This window comes from Neomonachus schauinslandi, chromosome 9 (genome assembly GCF_002201575.2).
Source record: "Neomonachus schauinslandi chromosome 9, ASM220157v2, whole genome shotgun sequence".
NCBI classification, from domain to species: domain Eukaryota; kingdom Metazoa; phylum Chordata; class Mammalia; order Carnivora; family Phocidae; genus Neomonachus; species Neomonachus schauinslandi.
The window spans coordinates 31,871,049-31,884,125 of NC_058411.1; positions in this window are offsets into that span (position 1 = coordinate 31,871,049).

Genomic DNA, 13,077 nt, shown 5'->3' on the forward strand with positions numbered 1-13,077 from the left:
TCACAACATCTGACACAGTTGTTCTTATCCTGGGCTTCACATTAGAATCACCTGATGAGCTTCTGAAAATACCCACATCAGGTCCTACCCTGACCAAGCGAAGCAGCATCCTGGGAAGAGTGGTTAGTGCTCCACGTGTTTGAAGAGCTGCCCAGGTGATCCTAGTATGCAGCGTGGGCTGGGTAAACCAACTTATAGTTCAGACCTGGCAGTTCAGGGAGCCCCAGAGTGTCCATGTCCATGGAGGGAAGCAGTGACAGACAGACAGCTCCCTACCCTCTACCTCTTTACTGCTGCTCAGATTGGTGAGTGGATGAGGCCACATTCCAGAAGCCTGCACCCCCAACTAAAGGAAAGGGCAGTGAGTTTAGGTGGAGGTGGAGAATAAGACAGAAGTTTGTCAGGGTGGGGGCAGGAAGGCTGTTCTGGGTTGGATAGTATCCCCCTAAAATTCATGTCCTTCCTGGACTCTCAGAATGTGTCCTTATTTTTTTATTAAAATAGGGTCACTGCAGATGTGATTCGTTAAGATGAGGTCATACTGGGATAGGGTAAGCCCTTAATTCCTTGCAAAGTTGAAGCAGGAAAACTGATGCAGAGAGGTAAAGACACCTATCCAAGGTCACACAGCAAATTGGCAGTTGGCATAGGTCAGTGCAGTGGAAAAGGTGGGTCCTGGGATACAGTTCCTTACAAGAAGAGGAGAGACACAGAGGGAGAACACCGCGTGAAGATGGAGGCAGGGACTGGGCTGATGGCGCACCTGCCTGTCAGGGAACGCCAAGGAGAGCAGGCAACCATCAGAAACTGGAGAGCGGCCTGGAACAGATGTTCCAGGGGAAATGTCTGTTGTAAGCCCAGCTTTACCAAGTTTGTGGTCCTCTGTTACAGCAGCCCTAGGAAACTAACACAGAGACTGACGTTAGGAATCCTTTGCTGTAGACGCTCCTCCTGAGACACTCATGCCAGGACCCCGGCGGGCTTGGGGCCGAGGATTCTGGGAGCTGGGAAGGGAACAGCAGTGGGCTCATTCTACCGAGAAGCTGAGGGCACAGAGTAAAGTGTGACCTGTCCAAAGTGTGAGTCTGTGAAGGTAAGACGAGAACAAAGGAGTCGGTTCATTCATGCGTTCACTCACTCATTCACCTCCTACTTGGGGGGCCCTAGTATGTGCCAGGCTCTGGGAATACGAAGATACAGAGACTAGAGCCAGCCCTGCCCTGCCCTCAGGGAGCTTGCAGCTGAGGGGTCTCCTGCCCCTCAGTGAGGAGGTTGGGTCAATGAGGACTAAGTTTTCTTCCAGCTCTGACATTTGGTGGCTGGAAAGGGAGCAAGGAGGGCGGCCTGGCTGGGAGCCACTGGGCTGCCACTGGGGTATTTTGGGGGGCCACCGCTATCTCTCTGCCTGCAGGGGACGTGGAGCTGGACCCCTGCTTTCCTCCGCAGGCACAAAGGGTGAAGCGTGCCTTATTGGAGGGCCACGGTGGTGGGGGACAAAGGCTGGGCCCTGCCTGGCCATTGCAACCACTGGCGGGACACTGGGACACTGGATGCGGTGAGCTGGGCCTCAGCAGCCACCACTAACAGTACAAGACTGCAACATCTCGAGAATGTTTTCAGCCCGTTTGCACTTATCAAGTATCACACTGGAAACCCCAGAAATGTCCATAGCATCCTTTCCAGAATGAGGGCGATTTCACAAATCTGGGCTGGTGCAGGGTGAGTTTCTTGGAATTTTAGCCTCAGAGTGGGCCTGGCCTCCCTGTTCTGGTTCACCTGCCTGGGTCCCCAGGGCTCCAGCCCCTCGCTGGCCCACCTGCCACGTGCCCAGGTGACTCTGGAGACCCACTCTCCAGCCACGAGGTGTCTGCGCTCCTCCTCGGGCTTTTTGGCTCCCTCTTCCCAGCTCTGGGAGTCCCGTGGCACTCAGCAGCTGGTGATTCTGGCAGTCTAAGAACTCCAGAGTTCAGGGCCCGAGGTCGCTGTGGCCTCCGCTGTGGTTTTTCTGAAGCTCCATTTCATCGGGGCCAGAGGTGAACCCTTTCCTCCAGAGACCCCGGCAGGCGGGTCTGAAGCAAAGTTCAAGGAACAGTCGCTTCCACCATGGCTGGGGTGTTGGGCATCTGGCTCAGACGCAGCCTGACAGCACTCGGACAGGCGGCCCAGAAGCGGCCATGGGACTGGGGTGGGGGGGCCTGGGGGGGGGGGGGGGGGTGGTGGTGTACTGGAGAAGTGGCCCAAGGCAAGGCGCCGTGTACCCAGCTTCCCGGCTCGGGCTTCCCACCAGTTTAACAAGAGCCGTCATCATTAACTCCCTGAATGCTTTTATTAAAAGTTCCATGTTACCCGACACTTGAACATAATTAAAACAGAACAACCGTTTGCAGTTAACTTTACCTTTTATGACCTCACAGATTTTTACAAGGATGTCCCAGAACGCCTTCTTTTCAAAGGAAAGCCAAGAGGTCTGCCAAGGGCCCCAAGAAAGTGCAGAGAGCGGAACCCTGAATCTCCTCATACTCATAAATGAGAAGATGAAAGAAAAAAAACATGTACTGTTTTTTTTATGGTCATAAAAGTAACACATGGTCACAGAGGACAATTTGGAAGACACAGAAAAGTATAAGAAAATCAAATAGAAGCCACCCGCAATCCCACCCCTCGAGACTACTGTCAGTGGTCTGTGGTGTACATGCCCTTCCTGAGTATGAAAATATCTCTTAACATCTGCCCCTTTCAAAGAAAGGTAGAAACGGACTGGGGCACTACAGTTCATGCTTTCATAAATGAGGCTCTAAAATGTGTCCTATTTCAGGGCGCCTGGGTGGCTCAGTTGGTTGAGCGACTGCCTTCGGCTCAGGTCATGATCCTGGAGTCCCGGGATCGAGTCCCGCGTCGGGCTCCCTGCTCAGCGGGGAGTCTGCTTCTCCCTCTGACCCTCCCCCCTCTCATGTGCTCTCTCTCATTCTCTCTCTCTCAAATAAAAATAAATAAAATCTTTAAAAAAAATAAAATAAAAAAAAATAAAATGTGTCCTATTTCAGGTAAATTTGATATAGGGATCAGTAAAAAGAATCAAATGAATGAATCCACAAGTAAGTGAGGGCCTGCTTTGTGTAAAGTACTGTGGGGGGATGAGAGATACCCATGGCATGGCTCCTGGCCCCGAGAAGGCAGAGGGAGAGGACAAGCAATGTGGAGAGTGGCTTTTGACATTTGTATCCTCAGTTCCTAGTGGAGCTCACTGATGGGCCCTCTGCAGGGAGCTACGTAGTGCCCAGCACAAAGGCTATTCATTATTCATTTACTGAACAGGTATTTACCTCATGCCTAGTCTGAGTCAGGGGGAAATATGTTCAGGTTTTGGAGCAGGGAACCATTGTGATGAGGGCAGCGTTTTAGGAGAATGACGTGGACACAGGATTGCCGGCTGGTGGGGTGGTGGTTACCTTTATGTGTCCACTCCGCTAGGCCGCGGTCCCCAGATACTTGGTGAAAACAACAAGCTAGATGTTGCTCTGAAGGTTTTTTTTTTTTTTTTAAAGATTTTATTTACTTATTTGACAGAGAGAGACATAGTGAGAGCAGAAACACAAGCAGGGGGAGTAGGAGAGGGAGAAGCAGGCTTCCTGCGGAGCAGGGAGCCCGATGTGGGGCTCGATCCCAGGACCCTGGGATCATGACCTGAGCCGAAGGCAGACGCTTAACGACTGAGCCACCCAGGCGCCCCCTGAAGGTTGTTTTTCAGATAAGAGTAACTTTTAAATCAGTAGATGTTGCGTAGAGCGGGTGACCTGCTGTGATGTGGGTGGCCCACATCCAATCCGTTGAAGGTCTTGAGAGAAAAGACTGGAGTCCCCCGAGGAAAAGGGAATTTTGCTTCCAGACTGCCTTTGGACTCAAGCTGCAATTTCAGACTTGCCAGCCAATTGCATGAGCCAATTTCTTAAAATCTCTGTGTGTGCGTGTCTGTGTGAGTGTTCATGTGTGTCTATTTGTTTGGGTCCACTGGGGGCTGTAGGCAGGGATGAGTCTGTCATGGAGTCCCCAGAAGAGGACTTGGTTGCTACATTTTCAGTCAGTTCAGACAGCTTGCTGGGGGCAACAGTCCACACCCGTCTGGGAAGCAGGCAGGAAGGGGGTGGGGGGCAAGAGGGAAAGCAGGTCCTGTGGTGTCTGGAGCTGGAACAGCCCACAGGAAAGGGACAGGAGACTCAGGTGGGTTTGGGAAAAGGACAGCCAGAGGCCAAAGTGGTACAGAGAGGCCTGGGAGACAGTTCAGGGACATACACGCCTCAAATCTAGAGGTTTCGCTGCCTAGGGATGGGTTTTTGCCAGGACCGAGCAGGCTGGGACAGTAAGGGCCTGCACTGGGGGTTGTCTGTGGAGAGCGAGGTCTCGAGGTCAGGGCAGGGAATTGATTTGAGGACAATGGTGACTTCAGTTTGGACCTGTTGGGCTTGAGGAAGTCACAGAATAAGACTTGCAAGGGTGAGGAACAGGTAATGACCAGTGTCATGCTCCAGAAAGGACAAGGAGAATGAGGAATGGGAAAAGCCATCGAGCTTAACAATTAGGTGGTCTTGGTAACCTCAGTGGAGGTGACAAAAGCTGGTGTGAAGGAAGGAGGCAGTGGGTAATCGTGGTAGGAGGGGAGCAGCGGTTGTACTGTGCTATATGGAAAGGAAAAAAGAAAACAGGATAATAACACGAATGGACAGCAGAGTTGAGTGATGGGAGCCCAGTGCATATTTGAATTAAGAACGAAACTCAATCATCAAGATATTTAGCCCTGATCTCATTAAGTACTTCCTCTGAGAGTTAGCAAACTGATATCCTTTAATCATGCCTTATATTTATAAAGGCCTCTCTCCAAAGAACTCCAGGTGCTCAATAAACATTAATTAATTCACTCTTGCAGCCTCCTTTAGGGAAAAGTTGGTGGCAGGTATCATCCTTATGTTTATGGGCACGGATATTGTGGCGGAGATGAGAACCAAGTTCATGCAACTAGTCAGGGTGCGAGGTGTCATACCTGGCTCTCCCCCTTCTGCTTCTAGGCCATTCCTAAGTCACCCACATCTTGCCAGGACCCCCATGTTACTGGGGAGACTTGGCTCTGAGACAGACCAACTACAGGGTTCATGCTGTAGAGGGTAGCCTCAGGATAATCCCGGGGCGGTCCTGGGGCTGCCAGCTGTGGGGCTCCGGGAATGAAGCTAGTATTTGCTTAGTCCTGGGCCATATGGGGGCCTAAGCAGCTTACTCTGTCTGCTGAGTCCTTAAGGGTCACAAACAAATGCTGAGTCTCAGCAACAACAAAATTGCCAAACTCAAGAAAGCATGCAGTTGTTCTGTTTGTGTTTCATGGGTACTCTCACATGGGAAATTCTCCAGTGCCTTCTAGTAGGGAAATGCCCCCGGTCTTTATGCTTTGCACTGTGCAAGATCCAACCATTTGCTCAGAAGCCAAATGATCTCTAAGTGCCAATAGTAATCAAGGACAGCCCACTAAGATGATTTAGTCGCCTCCGGTGGTGAGCTTGGGCTTTATCGGGCCAAGAAGTGAAGGGAATCCCCAAGATCCCAATGGTGAAGTTGGTCTGCAAAGCCCCCCAGCTGTGGCAGATAGAGGGACAATTAACCTAAAGTCATGCTGTCCTTCCAGGATTGGGCCTGCCGACACCTGCTGAACTCTGTGAGCTGGCAATACTAAGACTCCTAGCTAATGAACACTGGCTCTTATGGGATCAGCTAAGCCGTTCACATTCCTAGTCCGGTGTTTATGCCACTTGGGTGGACCTGGGAAAATCAAGGGGCCACCGGCATGTTGGCCCAAAGCCAGGGTTTAATTAAGCCTTAAATCTCCAGTGATTCCACCAGGGGCCTGATCCTCGTGAGGCCAGCCAAAGGGAGAAGCATCCCACGGAGCACTGGGTCGGCTTCTTTTGAGTCTTCCCCTCAACCCATTGTTTGGGGGAAGCCTTGCTTGTTAGTGCAAATAATCCCCTCAAAGTCACAGAGCAGCGTAGAGAAAACCGGAGGACCAGCCCTGCGCTGGAGCGGCCTAATTATGGCACCTCTATCACCGTAAGCAAGTTGTTTCCCACACCCGTCTGCTGCACTTGGTGGAACGTGGATATCCATGAGCAAAGAGAGGATAGATTAGCACCATAACACTTTACTTTCGAAGTTTCTGTTGAAGGGTTCTTGGTGTTTGATCATAAATTACCAAAAATAAGTCTTGTTCAGGAAATGGAATGATTAGGGATGACTATTTGAATTGGAAGGCCCAGAAGGTCCTATTACCCTGCAGGGCAGAGGTCTGGGACACACAGCCGAGGCCTAATCTCTGGGGGACCAGCAGCCCCCTGGGAAGGAAGAGAGTGATAAGAAGTGCTTCTAATGGGGGGAGGGACCTGGGATTTTCTGGGGATTTTTATCTTTTCCTTCATGTCCCCATCCCTCTTTCATAGCCTTGGAGCAGAGAAATCGCAGCCTTTTACAATTTAGGGGAAGAGGACCAGTGCCAGAATGGGCAGTCGTGGTGCAGACCCACCTCATGTCTGGATGGCCAAAGGTGAGAATATTTTCAAAGAACTGCTGGATGAAGGACATGGATGCAAGTGGACCGCAGGTGGGGCTGATGGGATGGAAGATTGTGGGAAGAGAACTGCAGAGTCTCGTCTTTCTCTAGCTTATTTCTTTTCTTTTCTTTTTTTTTTTTTAAAGATTTTATTTATTTATTTGAGAGAGAGGGAGAATGAGAGACAGAGAGCATGAGAGGGAGGAGGGTCAGAGGGAGAAGCAGACTCCCTGCCAAGCAGGGAGCCCGATGCGGGACTCGATCCCGGGACTCCAGGATCATGACCTGAGCCGAAGGCAGTTGCTTAACCAACTGAGCCACCCAGGCGCCCTAGCTTATTTATTTTCTTATTTGAAGAGTGTAAGGGGTAAGTCCTCGGGTCTTGGGGTCAGATGATCTGAGTTTGCACTCTGGAAAATGCCACCTGGAAACCTGGTCCCACCCCATTTGGGAGCCCACCAGCCCCACAGTTCCTGTACCTACACGGAGTCAGTGGCTTTCCCAAAGAGGGTGGGGCCAGATTTCTGCCTTGTGGCATCTCCCTTCTGCAGCAGCTGGGGAGGTAGCATGCTAGCCTCCTGGATATTTCTGAAATGAGTTGTGACCTGTAACGTTAGGATGGCATCTGGCACTAAGTAAGTTTTCTGTGTTGTTAGCACCGTCCTCCTCCTCCTGAGCCTGGAGTTGGTTGAATATGGAGATTTGCCCATGCTGCCCTAACTCCTGGCAGCCTCCCTGGGTGCAAAGAGTGTGGGAACAGGGCACTGGCCTGTGTCTGATGGCTCGCACTGCCGTGGGTCACAAAGGAGCAGCAAAGGGAGCGGCCAGCTCAGATAGGGCTCTGGAGATGAAAGCCACCGTGTTTGCCTTCCCAAAGTGCCGCTGTGTTCCTGAAGGCCTGCAGCTTCCTCTGCCCTGCTGGGGTTTTTTTTTTTTTTTTTTTCTTCCCAGTTCCTCTCAGTGATATCTTAAGAGGCAAACTTCCAGCACTAACAGGAGGTCTTTTGTTCTCCTTTTCTCTAAGTAGACTTTAACCCAGTTACGACAGATGAGTCATTGTAAAAACAAACAAATAATAATACTCCATTTTCTTAAAGGCTCTTCCATGCCTGCTGACAGAAAAGGGGGAACCTGACACTGCACTGGGCCTTTGGGGCTTCTCCCTGCCCCAACCCTATGGAGGCACAGTTCCGAAGAACCTTCCAGAACACACGAGAGCCCAGCACTGTGGAACTGTTCAGCAAGGCTCTGGCTTGTTTAGAATTGTGTCTGATTTGCGGTGGCCCTCGGGGCTCCGAGGAATTTTGGTCTCTGCACAGTCCTGCTTGAGATTTACAGTCGTGGATTCAAGTAAATTCTGGACTTACCTCCCTTCACACATTATTTATATGTGAAACAGGGTTATTAGACACGTGATGATTCTATCAGGAAGGACTTTGCAGTAGAATATCTTCTGCTCTGTTAGATGACATACAAGTGCAGTCCACATCTATTCAATAAAAGTTCACCAGGCACTTGGGCATTGGGGTTACAGAGATGAGAAAGACCCACTTCCGGCCCTCAGGTAGTTAGACATATAAGTAAATGAATACAGTGACTTCTGATACAGGTGAGATGCAACATGTGCCAAGGTGGGGTAAGAAAGGGGATGACATTTCTATCCAGAAATATTGGGAAAGTCTTCTTAGAGAAGATGGCATTTGAGCTAAGTCTTGAACCATGAGGTTCCAGGAGGAATGGGGCGAATATGGCAGGGAGAGGGAGAAAGGGGCATAACAGAAGGACTGAAACCCATGGCAGGTTGGGACTCACCTTGTGCAAACCCTCTCCAGTCTTTGTCCAGGCATTTTTGCCTACATGCTTAAGTAGAGCTGGACCCTCAATTTCCTAAGAAGGAGCCAGCTCTGGATGAACATGCTCAGGACTCAGGTCTGAGATGTCTTCTGGCTGCATCACCCATTAAGGCCTGTGTAGGGCCACTAGCCCCCAGGTTCATTGCTAGAGTACAGCGATGGCTCCTGAGGGGTGATGGGATACATGTTCTACAGGAGGCTGTCACCCACTGTGTCCTACATTCTGGAGCTCAGATGCATAGTGCAGTACACTCATGTCCCCAGTGAGAACATCAGTCTAATTGCCTGGAAAACTCCTACTCATTATTCACCTCAACTTACAAGTCTTCTTTACTGTGAAGAGCTTCTAGAAGCTGTGGGTAGAATTAACAACACTCTTCTTTGTGTACCCGTGGCTCGTTCTTCTTACCTTGCTTTAGGCTTTAACCATAATCTATTACCATTTCTCACTTTCCCTGAGTTCCCTTCTCCTGGGCTGTGAACTCCTGGAGGGGATGGTTGGTAATGCAGAGTATTTGGTTCATGTACATACAAGGTGTTCAATAGATGTTTGTTAAATGGACATGTGAATGAATGAATGAGGTTTGAATTGGTGTGTTTTGCATGGTCTGACAATGATATCAATAGAAAGTTTCACCTTCATCATCTTTGATAATAAAATGATAGGGCCTAAGGATTTCCTACTAAAAGCATCACTTTGTGCATAAGTAGATTTCTCACCCCGAATGTACTTTCATTGAGAATTTAGATTAAAATCAGATTGAACCCTATGGGGTTCTAGGGCCAAGAGAACCCTAGTCTATTTTTCCAAGCTGACTTCCCTGCTATAGCCAATCCTCGGAACTGAAGCAGTGAGGCTCTTTAGTTTAATCTGTTGTTTTCATCCCATGAAATACAATTCTTTATTTCTGTGTTGATCATCTGAAAAGTGAACATCTCCCCAGCTTGTGCTCTGGCAAGGATAGAGAAGGGTAGACTTCTGTCCAGCAGGTCAGGCTATTCCCTTTCTCTCTTTCTCTCTTTCTCTCTTTCTTTCTTTCCTTCCTTCCTTCCTTCCTTCTCTCTCTCTCTCTTTCTTTCTTTCTTTCTCCCTCTCTCACTCCCCCCCACCTCTTTCTCTCTTGAAGAGTCTTATCAAGGGCCAGGATGGTGGGAGCCTTATTCTACAGGGTAAGTGCTCCTCAGCTGGCCCTTCCTTGCCCACTCTTTATTCCCCCACAGGCAATCAAGAGTAGAGGGCACAAAATGAAATCAGTGGTAGGGCTGGGGTGATCATAGCTGCTGGGGATGGACCCCAGACTCAGTGCACAGCCTGGCCCAGCCTGTGATTCTTTGCTTTGGGATACTGCAGGGCCCTGCTTCAGACCTCATCTCCTGGGCTTTAAAAGGATGAGTAAAAAAATTCCAGGAACAGGCTTGGTCTCAGACATGAGATGGTTAATTACTTCTGCGAAAATGGAAACCTTCGTCTCCTGATATGTGCAATGAGAGGCACCAGAGGAATTTTCCAGGACAAGAGAGGAATGAGTTTTCCAAGGACAGGCTGACTGAGAAAAGCCACCATCTGACCATGCACGAGAATTAGGTAATGCAGTCCCCCCCAGGGACGGCAGGGATGACCAGCTGGAATAGCAGACCGCGAGACAGTGATGCTCCCTGCTACCTTCTAGGTGTGTCGCCAAGATCTGCCACTGCCATTTCCAGTGAGGAGAAGGGGACGATCTTGACCATTCTGCTTCGGAAAGAAATGGTGATAAAGAAGAGCTAAAACTAGATGGGTTTTTAGAAATCTGTGACAGAAATGGTGTGTACGATGGCCTGTCTCTATTCAGCAGCAGATTTTACAGTGGTTTCCTTCCATGAAATCAGTTATTGCTCCCTTTGTCCACTCTCAGGACCCCCTCTATGCGGGACGCTGTTCCGTGAACCAGGCAAGCAAAACCCAACTGTGTCAGTCCCTTAGTTGTGTTCTTTCCAGTTCCCTTCCTTGTCCTTCCACGGTTCTCCCAAGCCCTCCCCTTCTAGCTGCGACAGCAGATTTTCACAACTCGGAGGGATAGGGTGCAGTAAAAAGGCTCAGGAGAAGGGATGATTCACCCTCATGTTTGAAAACCCACGGAGCAGCTGTTGAGATTTGTAATTGTTCTCTGTGAGCCCCTATCTACTCATTTAAGATCCCGTGGAGAAGTTTGTTCCCAGTTAGAAGAAAAATTGGTTTTGCTACCATTAATTCCCAGTGTCAGGTGGGAAGGAAACCTTTCCAAAGCTGTTACTGTCAGTGAGTAATTCACCTTGGTGATGTTGCTTAGGACATCAACAACTCTGTGCCTCTTGCTTCTTAAGTATCTGTTGTGGGAAGGGCTGAGAAATTTGAATTTCCAAAATAAAATAGAGAATAGACATGGGATAAGGAACAGGAAACCCATTTTCTGGCCTTTAAGACAATCTTTTTTTTTTTTTTTTTTAATTTTTTCCCCCAGGTTTTGGAATAATATATGTTCATGGAAGAAAATTTGAAAAAATAGAGACTGGGTCACCTGGGTGGCTCAGTTGTCTGGGCATCCAACTCTTGATTTCAGGTCAGGTCATGATCTCAGGGTCATAAGCTCAAGCTCTCAGTTGGGCTCCTTGCTGGGCATGGAGCCTGCTTGAGATTCTCTCTTGGCCCTTCCCTCCCCCCCAAAAAAACAAAAAATAGAGACCAAAATAAAGAAAGTCAAGCCAAATCTTATTACCCAGAGATAGCACAATTAACATTTTTATACATATTCTTCCAGTTAAAAAATATACACAATACTTTATTCTTACAAGACTGCTATGTTCTGTCCATACTGCTTTACAATTTGCTTTTTCCTTTTAATGATATGTTGTGAATATTTTCCCATGAGATTAAGCCTTCTTCTAGCACATAATTCTAATAACGGCCCACTATTCCATTATACAGATGTTTGTGTAACTAATACCTTATGGGTGACATTTAGGTTGTATCTATTTTTTTAAAAAAGATCTTATTTATTTATTTGAGAGAGAATGAGAGAGAGAGAGCATGAGAGGGGGGAGGGTCAGAGGGAGAAGCAGACTCCCTGCTGAGCAGGGAGCCCGATGCAGGACTCAATCCTGGGACTCCACAATCATGACCTGAGCCGAAGGCCATCGCTTAACCAACTGAGCCACCCAGGTGCCCCTAGGTTGTGTCTATTTTGTGTTATTTTAAGTAACATAATGTACATGCTGGGACACTAACTCAGGCTGTTCCATTGTCCCGGTCATCAGTCACGTAGTCCTTCCTCAAAAGCCATTGGTCATTTTGTGGGCCAGAGAAACTATATCACAGGTGATTTCATAACCCTTTCTCAGAACACAAGGACAAATTTGATTTACTCAAATAGATTTAGCCTTGCAGGTTCTCTTAATTCCACAGAAACACCCACCAATGTAAAAAGACAGTTGTGTTTAACTCATTTATTCATATATGCACTATTTCAGACAAAACACATTCCCTTGTTTGGTTCCCCTTTGACTCCGGTCGTCTTTTGATAGCGAAGGCAAGCTTATTGTAATAGCAGCAGAAGCTTGTAATGAGCAAAGTAAATCAGTAGAGGCACCTGGAAGCATGCATTCTGGGATGAATCACAGGCCATTCTGAGTCATACTCTGCGTCTAGTACTTCCGGTGTCACTGTTCTGCTTGGTTGGAGTAGATAGTCCAGAGGAGAATAGCAGAAAGGACCAAGGCTCCCAGCGAGCCAAAGGGTTAAGAAGACTTGGCCACTGAGCAAACTCCCAGCTGAGAATTTGGGGCAGAATCTAGACCACTGGTTCCTGGTTTGAGAAACTCAAGCTGCCACCTGAAGGTGTGCCTTATGTGCCTCCCGTTTCTATATTGCTGGCACTTCAGCCTAGGAGGAAGGCCCAGAGGAAACAGGCTGCCAGGTGAAGGGGCAGGTGCTTCATGCCTGGGAGCTTGGTCTGGGTGGGGCAGATCAGCAGAGCCACCTCCCGTGCCATTGCCCCTTCTCATCCCAGTGGCCTCACATACACCTTCGACAGTCATTGGAGGACGAGATCGCTAAGGAAGAAATTCTCATTTTGAGGCAAAGTCTAGACCCTCTTGCCATCTCTGAGGCCTGAGGCTTCCAGAAGAGGCTGGTAGAGGGAGAGGAGTTCAAGGGGGATGGCATAGGAACACACACGATGGCTGAAATACGCAAAGTGTGAGAAATTAAAAATTTGCAGGGATGGAATGGCGGCATACGTGCTCATACTCACTCACTCACTCACTCACTCACAGTTTAATGGGGTTTCTGGGAGAGGAAATTGTGATCTTCAATGTCTATAAAAAGTCCTGGAGTGAGCTCTCAAAAGAGAGTGGGGGTGGGGAGCTGGGCGATCACAAGATTCCCATCAGGCGAATATGTTTGTCTTACCTCGCTTCTCAGCTGCTCTGATATGTCACCAGACACCCCTGCCCAGTCTGACAGTCCCATGGCCACAAACAGCACCCCAGTGAGCCATTCCTTTCTGGGCTGCTCCAGCCCTGGCTGATGAGCTCAGTCATCTCCTCTTCTAGGAAAGCAGGCCGAACTTCTAGGAAAGGTAACTGCCACAGAACATGGCTGCCTCCCACCACCTCCCTCAG